The sequence below is a fragment of the Carlito syrichta genome, unplaced genomic scaffold (genome assembly GCF_000164805.1).
Source record: "Carlito syrichta isolate Samal-C Ts95f unplaced genomic scaffold, Tarsius_syrichta-2.0.1 Scaffold314850, whole genome shotgun sequence".
Classification (NCBI taxonomy): Eukaryota; Metazoa; Chordata; class Mammalia; order Primates; family Tarsiidae; genus Carlito; species Carlito syrichta.
In genome coordinates, this window is record NW_007258946.1 from 60,368 (window position 1) to 72,701 (window position 12,334).

The following is a 12,334-nucleotide window of genomic DNA, read 5'->3' on the forward strand; positions in this document are numbered from 1 at the left end:
TCGTCTGCCACTGCTGTTGCTGACTACCTGAGCATACTGCCCGGGGGCCTGGGATAGGCCCACCTTTTTCACCACAGCCTGTGCCCACGCACACAACCTGGAGAACTGAGGACAGGCCTACCCAGTCTGGGCCCACACTCCCAGTGCCTAAGCAAGCCATCTGGGGCCCTAGGGAGTGCCCTGTCTTGTCCACCATCATTGGCATCTGTGCATTCTTCCCAGAGGCCTGTAGCCACCATGACCTACGACATCCATCCATACACACCATCTGGGAGCCTGGAAACGGGCCTATCCTATTTGTCACAGCCACCAGTAACATCAGTGCATGCTTCCTGGGAATCCAAAGGTTGGACATTACCCACATTGTGCTGCCCAGTGCCTCGAGGACCTGCCCATCTACCCAGTCCACCATTGCCATTACTAGCACTTAAGCAAACAACTTGGAGGTCCAAGAATTGGTCAGCCTGGACCCACTAACACTGGTGCCAGCATCTGACACCTGGGAACCTAAGGACAAGCAGAGTCAGGGCGCTGCTGCCACCACTGGGGCCCAAAGACTGGTTCATCTGGCATCCTCATTCCCATCAAAGCCTCACCACAGCCTCACCACAGCCTCCACTAACTTGTGGATACAGCAAAAACAGTGCTTAGAAGAGAATTTACAGTAATAAATGCCTACATCAAAATAGTAAAAATATTTCAAATAAACATTCTAATAATGTACCTCAAGGAACTAGAAAAAAAATTAGTAGAAGGAAAGAAATAATAAATATCAGAGCAGAACTAAATAAAATAGAGACTAAAAATAAAAAGCAACAATGCAATGGAAAGTTGGTTAAACAAAACTGACAAGCCAGGCATGGGGGCTCACACCTGTAATCCCAGCGCTTTGGGAGATGGAGGTGAGAGGATTGCCGGAGCCCAGGGTTTTGAGACCTGCCTGGGCAACTTGGCGAGACATCATCTCTACAGTAAATCAAGAAAAATTAGCCCAGGCACGGTGGGTGCACACCCAGTAGTTCCAGCTACTTGGAAGGCTGAGGCAGAAGAATCGCCTGAGCCCACCATGTTAAGGCTGTGGTGGCCATGAACGTGCCACTGCATTCCAGCCTGAATGACAGAGTGAGACTCTGTCTCAAGAAAAAAAAATTAATAAACTGCGAGCTATACCAAGAAGAGAGAAAACTCAAACAAATCACAAATGAAAAGGGAGACATTACAACTAATATCACAGAAATAAAAAGGATCAGTTTTTGATCCGTCAGTCGGTGCATGAGAAGAAAGGGAAGAAGGAAGTCCCGAGTAGCCGTTGCCTAAATGTCCCAATGTAGAGACCTTGCGGTGGGTGCTTTGAAGCAGAAACTGGTGCCCTTGGTGCAGACAGTGTGCGTCCAAAGACTGAGGCAGAGGAACCAGCTCCCAGACAACTTGCTCCAGCGATTGCATGTTCATCTAGAACTCCAGATGACAAGACAAGTGGCTAGCTCTGGTGCATTGGGGGCAAAATCGAATTCTGTTAGTCCTTTTTGTGGGCTTGTCAATAATAGGAGCTAGTGCTTATGCCTACAAGACTATAAAAGATGACCAAAAAAGATATAATGAAAGAATGTCAGGGTTAGGGCTGACACCAGAAGAGAAATAGAAAAGGGCGATATCATCTGCTTCAGAAGGAGAGCCAGTTCCTCAAGTCAAGGTACCAAGTCACATTCCTTTCCTGCTAATCAGTGGAGGCACTGCTACTTTTGCTGCAGCCAGATCCATCTGAGCTCGGGATGATTATATCTGAAGATCTTGGGTACTGATTATATCTGCCACACATGCGACCTCCTCTTTCAAAAGAACTGTGGTTTTCAGATGATCCCAATGTCACAAAGACACTGCGATTCAAACAGTGGAATGGAAAAGAGAGAAGCATCTACTTACAGCCACCATCCTTCTATGTCTCTGCTCAGGACCTGCCTCACACTGAGAATGGTGCTGTGGCTGTCCTCACTGGGAAGAAGGTATTACAGCTGGGTGTGAGAGGCAACATGGTGAAACTTAGTTATGGTTCTCAAATTACCTATGAAAAGAGCTTGACTGCAACAGGAGGTACTCCAAGAAGTCTGCCTGCCATTGATAGGGCTGGAGCAGAGGTGAAGAGTAGCACAACACTTTTCAGAAAGATTGGAGACTTCAGAATATTACGATTATTGGTGGGGGCTTCCTCGGTAGTGAACTGGCCTGTTCTCTTGGCAGAAAGGCTCGAGCCATGGGCACAGAAGTGATTCAGCTCTTCCCTGAGAAAGGAAATATAGGAAAGATCCTCCCCGAATACCTCAGCAACTGAACCATGGAAAAAATCTGATGAGAAGGGGTTAAGGTGATGCCTAATGCTATTGTGCAATCAGTTGGAGTCAGCGGTAGCAAGTTATTCATCAAGTTGAAAGACTGCAGTAAGGTAGAAACGGACCACATAGTGGCAGCTGTGGGCCTAGAGGCTAATGCTGAGTTGGTTAAGACTGGTGGGCTGGAGATAGACTCAGATTTTGGTGGCTTCTGGGTAAATGCAGAACTCCAAGCACACTCCAACATCTGGGGGGCAGGGATGCTGAGTGTTTCTATGATATAAAGTTGGGAAAGAGGCGAGTAGAACACCATGATCATGCTGTTGTAAGCGGAAGATTGGCTGGGGAAAACTTGGAGTTGTGAAGTTGTACTGGCATCAGTCCATGTTCTGGAGCGATTTGGGCCCCAATGTTGGCTATGAAGCTATTGGTCTTGTGGACAATAGTTTGCCCACAGTTGGTGTTTTTGCAAAAGCAACTGCACAAGACTACCCAAAATCTGCACAGTCAGGGACTGGTATCTCATCAGAGAGTGAGACAGAGCCCAAGGTCTCAGAAATTACTATTCCTCCCAGCACTCCTGCAGTTCCAAAGGCTCCTGTCCAAGGGGAGGACTATGGTAAAGGCATCATTTTCTACCTCAGGGACAAAGTGGTCGTGGGGATTGTACTATGGAACATCTTTAACGAAATGCCAATAGCAAGGAAGATCATTAAGGATGGTGAGCAACATGAAGATCTCAATGAAGTAGCCAAACTGTTCAAGATCCAGGAAGACTGAAGCCCTGCAGTGGAATAGGCAAGCACTTCACCCTCCCTGATAGGGATTGGATAGGGTCAAGGAGCATTTTTTTTTTATTTAGCAAACTTTGTGTGTATGAGTGTGAATGATCAAGTCTTTTGTGAATATTTTCATTGATGTAGGCAAATTTTTAATGTTCACATCATGAAATAAAATTTGATTCTTCTAAAAAAAAGAAAAAGAAAAGAAAAAGGATCATCAGAGACTATTATGAATAACTATATGCTAACAAACTTGAAAACCTAGAGAAAATGGATAAATTTCTGGATATGTACAACCCACCAAGATAGAATCAGGAAGAAACCTAAACAGACCAATAATAAGCAATCATTAATTAAAAAGCTTCCCAACAAAGAAAAACCTGAGACCAGTGGCTTCACTGCTAAACTCTACCAAACTTTAAAAGAAAACATAACATCGATTCTCCTCAAATTATTCCAAAAAATTGAAGCGAAAGAAATTCTCCCTATCTCATTCTATGAGGCCAGCAGTAACCTGATACCTACTTCAGGGACAAAGTGGTCATGGGGATCGTACTATGGAGCATCTTTAACCAAAACTAGATATGGACACAAGAAAAGAGAATTACAGGCTAATACTCCTGATGAACATAGACTCAAAATTATCAATAAAATACTAGCAAACCAAATCCCCAGCACATCAAAAAGCACATCAAAAAGCACATCAAGTGTGATTTATCCCAGGGGTGCAAAATTGGCTCAACATATGCAAATCAATAAGCAATGATACATCACATCAACAGAATGAAAGACAAAAACCATATAATCATCTCCATAGGTGCAGAAAACACATTTGATAAAATACAACATCCCATCATGATAAAAATCAACAAACTAGGCATAGAAGGAACTTATCTCCACATAATAAAGGTGATATATGACAAATCCACAGCTAACTTCATGCTGACTAGAGAAAAACTGAAAGTCTTCCCTCTAAGAACTGGAACAAGACAAGGATGTCCATATTTGCCACTTTATTCAACACAGTTGAATAAACAAATTCAGTAAAGTTGCAGGATACAAATTCAACATACAAAAATCTGTAACAGCATTTCCTTCCTTCCCTCCCTCCCTCCCTCCCTCCCTCTTTCCCTCCTTTCTTTCTTTCTCTTTCTTTCTTTCTTTCTTTCTTTCTCTTTCTTTCTTTCTTTCTTTCTTTCTTTCTTTCTTTCTTTCTTTCTTTCTTTCTTTCTTTCTTTCTTTCTTTCTCTTTCTCTCTCTCTCTGTTTCTCTCTCTCTCTCTCTCTCTCTCTCTCTCTCTCTCTCTCTTTCTCTCTCCAGACAGGGTTTTACTCTGCCATACCAGGCAAGAGTGTAGTGGCATGACCTTAGCTCACTGCAGCCTTGAACTCTTGAACTCAAGTGATCCTCCTGCCTCTGCCTCCTGAGTTCTCAGCCTCCTAGGACAACAGGTGCATGCCATCATGCCTATTTATTTATTTATTTGTGTATATACTTATTTACTTATTTTTAATTTCTGAGGTTATGAGTTCTCTCTATGTTGACCACGCTGGTCTCAAACTTCAGATCTCAAGCAATTCTTCCTCCTTGGCCTCCCAACATGCTGGAATTACAGGCATTAGTCACCATGCTTGGCCATATTAGTAGTATTTTTTATAAACCAATAATAAACTAGCTGAAAAAGAAATTAAGAAGGCAATCCTATTTACAAAGCTACAGAAAAAAAATTTCCTAGGAGTAAATTTAACCAAGGAGGTAAAAGATTTCTAGGAGGAAAACTATAAAACACTGATGGAGGAAACTGAAGAGGGCACAAGCAAATGGAAAGATTTCCCATGGTCCTGGATCCAAAAAACTAATATTGTCAAAATGATCATACTATCCAAAGCAATCTACAGATTCAATTCCATTTCAATCAAAATACAATTATATTTTTCACAAAAATAGAAGAAACAATTTAAAAGTCCACAAAAAAAGAGACAAAGCAGGCCTGAGCAAAAAGAAAAATGCTGGAGGCGTCACTCTTCTTGACTTTATAATATATTAAGGCTATATTAAACTCAAACAAGATAGTGTTGTTATGAAAACAAACACAGCTGGGCTCGGTGGCTCAGCCTGTAATCCCTTTGGGAGGCTGAGGCGAGTGGATTACCTGAGCCCGTGGGTTTGAGACCAGCCTGGGCAGTTTGGAGAGACCTCATCTCTGTAATAAAAAAATTAGCCGGACGTGGTAGTGTGCGTCTGTAGTTCTGGCTACTTGGAAGGCCAAGGTGGAAGCATTGCCGGAGCCCAGCAGGTCAACACTGGGGTGGCCTTGAATGTGCCACTGCACCCCACCCCGAGCGATGGAGTGAGACTCCAATTCAAAAAACAAACAAAAAACCAAACACATAGACAAACTGTACAGATCAAAAAACCTAGAAATAAATCTATGTCTTTGTAGCCAACTGATTTTAGACAAAAGTGTTGAGAACATGCATGAGGAAAAGGATACCCTCTTCTATAAATTGTTCTGGGAAATCTGGGTATCCACATGCAGAAGAATGAAGCTAGATTCCACTCTCCCCCCCTATACAAAAATCAACTTAAAATGAATCAAAGACCCAAATGTAAGACCTGAAATTACATACTACTCAGAAAAAACATACAGGAGATACTCTAGGACATTGATCTAGGCAAAGATTTCATGGCTAAGACTTCAAAAGTGCAGGCAAGAAACACAAAAATAGACAAATGGGCCGATATTGAACTAAAAAGCTTCTGCACAGTAAAGGAAACAATTAACAGAGTGAACCAACAGCTTGCAGAATGGGAGAAAATCTTTGCAAACTGTTCATTTGAGAAGAGACTAATAGCTAGAATATGCAAGGAACTCAAGCAACTCAACAGCAATAACAATAATAATGCCATTAAAAAGTGAACAAAGAACACAAATCAACAATTCTCAAAAGAAGAATTAATATAAACCACACTTGATGATGATGTTTTATCTTTCTGATGTGCTATGGATTTGGTTAGCTAGTATTTTGTTGATTTTTGACTCTATGGCCAACAGGTATATGAAAAAAATTTCAACATCACTAAGCATCAGGGAAGTTCAAATAGAAACCATAATGAGATATCATTTTACCCTAGCTAGAATGACTATTAATAAAAAGACAAAAAATAACAGATGCTGGCAAGGATGAGAAGAAAAGGGAACTCTTGTATACTGTGAGTATAAATGCAAATTAGCACAGCCATTATGGAAAACAGAATGGTGATTTCTCAAAGAGCTTAAGACAGAGATCCAGCCATGTCACTATGGGGTACTTATCCAATGGGAAGAAATCATTATATCAAAGGGATTTCTGTACCCTTATATTTATTGCAGCACTATTCATAATAGAAAGTTATAGAATCAACCTGTGTTCATCAGTAGATGAACTAATAGTGAAAATATGGTGTATATATATTTAGCTATAAAAAACAATGAAATCCTGTCATTTGTAGCAGCATGGATGAAACTGGAGGTCATTAGGTTAAGTGAAATAAGCCCGGCAGAGATAGACAACTATCGCATGTTCTCGTTCATATGTGAGATCTAAAAAAAGTTGTTCTCATGGAAGTAAAGAATAGGATGGTGTTATAAGAAACTGGGAAGAGTGTGTGAGTTGGGTGGGTGAGGTGAAGAGAAGTTGGTTAATTGGTACAAATATGCAGTTAGATATAAGAAATAAGTTCTAATGTTCAATAGCAGAGTAGGGTGACTAAAGTTAACAACAATGTATTGTATATTTCAAAACAGCAAGAAGGGAGGACTTGTAATGTTCTCAACACAGAGAAATGATAAATGCTTGAGGTGGTAAATGTCTTCAATACCCTCAGATGATTATTACATATTCTATGCATGTAACAAAATGTCACATATGCCCTATAAACATGTACAAATATTATTTATTAATAAAAAATTTTAAAGCTCATTTTAAAAATAAAAGCACGTATACATTAAAAGTAATGAATAGGGGAAAGATATACCATGTCAACACTAATCAAATGAAAGGGAATACTTATATTAATTTCAGACAGAGCAGACATCAGAGCAAGGAAAGGATATCAGGATTAGAGAGGGACATTACATAATGATAAAGGGGTTAATACTCCAAGACGACATAGCAATGCTAAATGAGTATAGTGTCAAAATCTATGCGGTAAAAACTGATAGAACTTCAAGGAGAAATAGATGATTCCAGCAAAGTTGGAAACTTTAACACCTTTTTATCAGAAATGGACAGATCTAGCAGGAAGGAAATTAGTAAGAACACAGCTGAATCAAACAGTATCTTAAATCAGCTGGATATAATTGACTTCTATAGACTATCTTAACCAATGACAACTGATTACACATTCTTCTCAAGCTTACATGGAACATTCACCAAGATAGTCCACACTGTAAACCATAAAACATACCTTCACAAATTTGAAAGGATGGAAATCATACTATGTCTGCTTTTGGAATACAGTAGAATTAAACTAGAAATCAATAACAGGGATGTCGCTGGAAAATCCCCAAATAATTGGAAATTAAGCAACACATTTCTAAATAACACATGGGTCAAAGAAGAAATCTCTAGAGAAATTTAAAAATACTTTGAAGTAATTGAAAATGAAAATATAACTAAAAATTTGTGGGATGCAATGAAAACAGTGCTTACAAATTTATAGCATTGAATGCATATATTAGAAAAAGAGCTAAAATCATTAATCCACTTGGGAAACTAGAAAGGAAAGAGTAAATTAAACCCTCCAAAGCAGAAGAATAGCAATAATAAAAATTAGGGCAGAAATCAATAAAGTTGAAAATAAAAAAATCAATAAAGAAAACCAACAAAACCAAAAGTTGGTTCTTTGAAAAGTTCAGAAAAATTGATAAACCCTTAACCAAGAAAAAAAAAGAGGAGATACAAATTACTAATATTAGAAATGAAATAGAGGAGGATATCACTACAGATCCCAAGGACATTAAAATGAAAACAAAGGGCCGGGCTCGGTGGCTCAGCCTGTAATCCCATGCCTTTGGGAGGCTGAGGTGAGTGGATTGCTTGAGCCCGCCGGTTCGAGACCCGCCTGGGCAACTTGGCGAGACCTCATCTCTACAATAAATCAAAAAATTAGTCAGGCGTGGTAGTGCGAACCTGTAGTTCCAGCTACTTGGAAGGCTGAGGCGGAAGGATCGCCGGAGCCCAGTAGGTCAGGCTGCGGTGGCTGGGAGCGGCCACTGCACTCCAGTCTAGGCGACAGAGTGAGATTCCAACTCAAAAAAAAAAGATAACAAAGGAATATTATGTACACACTGTACCCACAAATATGATAACTCAGATGAAATGGACCAATTTCTTGAAAGACACAATCTGCTAAAATTTATACAAGAAGAGATAGACAATGTGAAGAACACTATATCTATAATTAAAGATCAATAATTAACCTTCCAAAACAGAAAGCCACAGGCCCAGATGCATTCACTGGTGAATTCTACTAAACATTTAAGGAGGAAATTATCTACAATCTCTTCCAGAAAACAGAAGAAGAGTGACAGGATAGAATCCAACAATGTATAAAAATAACTATACACCATGACCAAGTAGGATTCATTCCAAGTATGCAAAGCTGGTTCAATATTTGAAAATCAATTAATGTAATCCATCCCATCAACAAGCTAAAAAAGAAAAATCATATGATATTATCAATAGATGTAGAAAAAGCATTTGACAGAATCCAAAATTCATTCATGATAAAAACCCTCAGTAAACTAGGAATAGACAGAAATTTTCCAAATTGATATTTTAAAATCTACAGAAAACCATACAGTTAACATTATATTTAATGGTGAGAAACTTGAAGCTTTCTCATTAAAATCAGGGACACTGCTTTTTTCAACATTGTACTGAAAGTTCTGGCTAATACAATAGAATGAGAAAAGGAAATAAAAGGTATATAGATTGTGAAGGAAGAAATAAAACTGTCTTTGTTTGCAATCTGTCTTTGTTTGGAGATATTGTGATGACATATATAGAAAATTTGAAAGAATAAACAAAGAGGTCAGGCGCGGTGGCTCAAGCCTGTAATCCCAGCACTTTGTGAGGCCTAGGTGAGAGAACTGCCTGAGCCCACAGGTGCGAGAACAACCTGGTTAACTTGGCAAGACCTCATCTCTACAATAAATCAAAAAAATTAGCTGGGCATGGTAGCTTGCGCCTGTAGTTCTGGCTAATTTGAAGGCCGAGGCAGAAGGATCACCGGAGCCCAGCAGGTCGACACTGGGGTGGCTGTGAGCATGCCACTGCACTCCAACCTGGGCGACAGAGTGAGACTCCAACTCAAAAAAAAAAAAATGAATAAACAAACAAACAAACTCTCCTGGAGCTAGTAAGAAAATATAACAAGTTTGCAAGATGCAAGGTTAATCACTTTACTCAATGTCAGCAATGAACAAATGGAATTAGAGATAAAACACATTACCACTTATATTAACACGCATAAAATGAAATTTATAGATGTGAATCTAAAAAATATGTACAAGATCCATATGAGGATAATTATAAAACTCTGATAAAAATAATCAAAGAAGAACTAAATAAATGGAGAGATATTTCATGTTCGTGAATAGGAAGACTCATTATAGTCAAGATGTCAGTTCTTCCTAACTTCATCTATAGATCAACACACTCCAAATAAAAAGGCTGCCAAATTATATTATAAATTTCAACAGACTCTAAAGTATATATGGCAAGGCAAAAAACCCAGAATATTCAACTCAATATTGAAGAAGAACAAAGTTGGAAGACTTACACTACCTGACTTCAAGACTTAACTATAAAGCTACAGTAATCATGAGAGTGTGTTGTTAGTAAAGGAATAGACAAATAAGTCGATGGAAAAGAAGAGAGGGACCAGAAGTAGAACCACATAAAAACAGTCAAATGATCTTTGACAAAGGAGCAAAGGTAATACAATGAAAGAAAGACAGTCTTTCAGCAAATGGTCCTGGAACAACTGGATATCTGTATGCAAAAAAAAAAAAAAAAAAGAATCTAGACACAGACTTTACGCTCTTCACAAAAACTAAGAGAAAAAAAAAAGACGACAAAGAAGAATTAGCCTAAATGTAAAATGCAAACCTATAAAACTCCTAGAGGATAGCATTGGAGAAGACCTAGATAATCTTGGTTTCTAGCAACGATTTTTTTTTTAGATGCAGCACCAAAAACATGATCCATTAAAGAAATAATTGATTAGCTGGACTTTATTAAAAATGGAAAATTTCTGTTTTGCTAAAGACAGTGTCAAGAGAATGAGAAAACAAACTACAGACTGGGAAAAGATACTTGCAAAAGACACATCTGATAAAGGACTATTATCCAAAATATACAAAGAACTCCTAAAATTCAACATTAAGAAAACAAACACCTCAATTGAAAACAGGGTCTTCCTGAGCAGATGTCTAACCAAAGAAGATATGCGCTCTGACAATTAAGTTCATGAACTCATCCTAGAAAAAGTGCTACATCCCTCATTGCTGAATATCACTATGGTCACCTTCGAAGTACTCTCCTTGAGAAGTTATGCACTGATGCCAGGGCCTAGTTCACCTGTCAAAGCAATTTTGGAACTCTTTTTCTGAAATGGCTATCAGAGCTGTCGGGTGAGTAGGGAGGGTGTTCAAATACAGTTATTTGTTCTCCCTCACAGCCAGTGCTATGTGAGCTGGTGCATTGTCATAATACAAGAGCTCCCTCAAGACCATTTTGCACACACCATTCTCATGCCAAGATTTTTTCTGTTAAAATTTTCCTGTTTCTCTATTGATGTTTATTTGGTCTGCTATGTTCCTCACAGCCAGCCAACCATTTTGACAAATTTTTGACACACAATTTGACAAATTTTTTCAATGTTTTTGTCAGTTCTGCGTGGTACTGGCCATCCTGACCTCTCTTCATCAGTGACGCATTCTCTCCCCTAAGAAAAACATTTAATCCATTTGTACACTGCCATTTTCTTCATGGCATTATCCCCATAAACCTGGACTAACATGCCCCTGATTTTACTTCCATTTTTGCCAGGTGTAACAAGAAATTTAATGTTTGTTTGTTGTTCCAATTCAAACTCCAACATTCTCTTGATGAAAACTCTGATGGCATTCCAGAAAGAGTTCCAAGATTGCTTTGACAAGTAGACTAGGTGCTGGCATGGGTGCGTAGCTCCCCAAGGGGAGTACTTCAAAGGTGACCATAGTGATATTCAGCAGTGAGGGATGTAGCACTTTTTCTAGGATGAGTTCCCGGACTTAATTGTCAGGCCTTGTATACAAATTATATGTAAGCATATGGAAAGACATTCTCCATCATATGCCATCAGGGAACTGCAAATTAAAGCAACAACAAGATACCACCACACATATATTAGAATGACCCTAATCCAGAACACTGACAACATCAAGTGCTGGTGAGGATGTGGAGCAACAGGAACTCTCATTACTGTTGGGAATGCAAAATGGTGCAGCCACTTTGCAAGAGACTTTGGTGGGTTTTTTTCTTGTTTTTTTTTGTTTTTTACAAAATTAAACATACTTTTTTACATGAAGGAAATTCTAGCCAGGAAAAAGAGAATGGCTGGAATGGTAAATCAGAGAAATATGACTAATCCCACAGAAAGTCACATACAGATAGCTTCTAATTTAGGTAAATCCGTATCATATACAAAGAAAATTTGCTGATATACACACCTTCAAGTCCTTCAAGTTATGTATATGCACAATAACTACTTAGCCAAGTCAGTGAAGGCAATTAGGATCAAGGCCAAGTCACACAAACCTTAAATGCTATGTTGTGTGCTCTGACCATATTTTCTAATGTAATTTAAGGGAAAATGAGGTCGTCTCATCTGCTCCATTTAAAAATGGTAGGTAAAATTGGTTTGATATTTCTGAAATGTTATTGTTTGGTTAACCTAATTTCATCTTATAAGGTTTTATTTTATATTTATGTATTCATTTATTATCCTAACTTTCTTTTATATTCTCTTTTATTCCAATAGCTTTAGGGAGTACAAATGGTTTTTGGTTAAATGGATACATTGTATAGTGGTGAAGAAGTCAGGGCTTTAAGGGTACCCACCATCTCCCACCCGTGCACATTGTACCCAAAAGGTGATTTTTTGATCATTCACTCCTTCCCACCCAGCCCCTTC

At 38.9% G+C, this 12,334-nt stretch overlaps 1 pseudogene across 1 annotated transcript; it reads left to right on the forward strand.

Annotated features, from left to right (window-relative positions):
• The first annotated feature begins 1,336 nt into the window (after nt 1-1,336).
• LOC103274671 lies at nt 1,337-3,107 on the forward strand (annotated as a pseudogene). Its single transcript, XR_505268.2, has one exon. The product of XR_505268.2 is annotated as an apoptosis-inducing factor 1, mitochondrial pseudogene (transcript).
• Nucleotides 3,108-12,334: the final 9,227 nt, after the last annotated feature.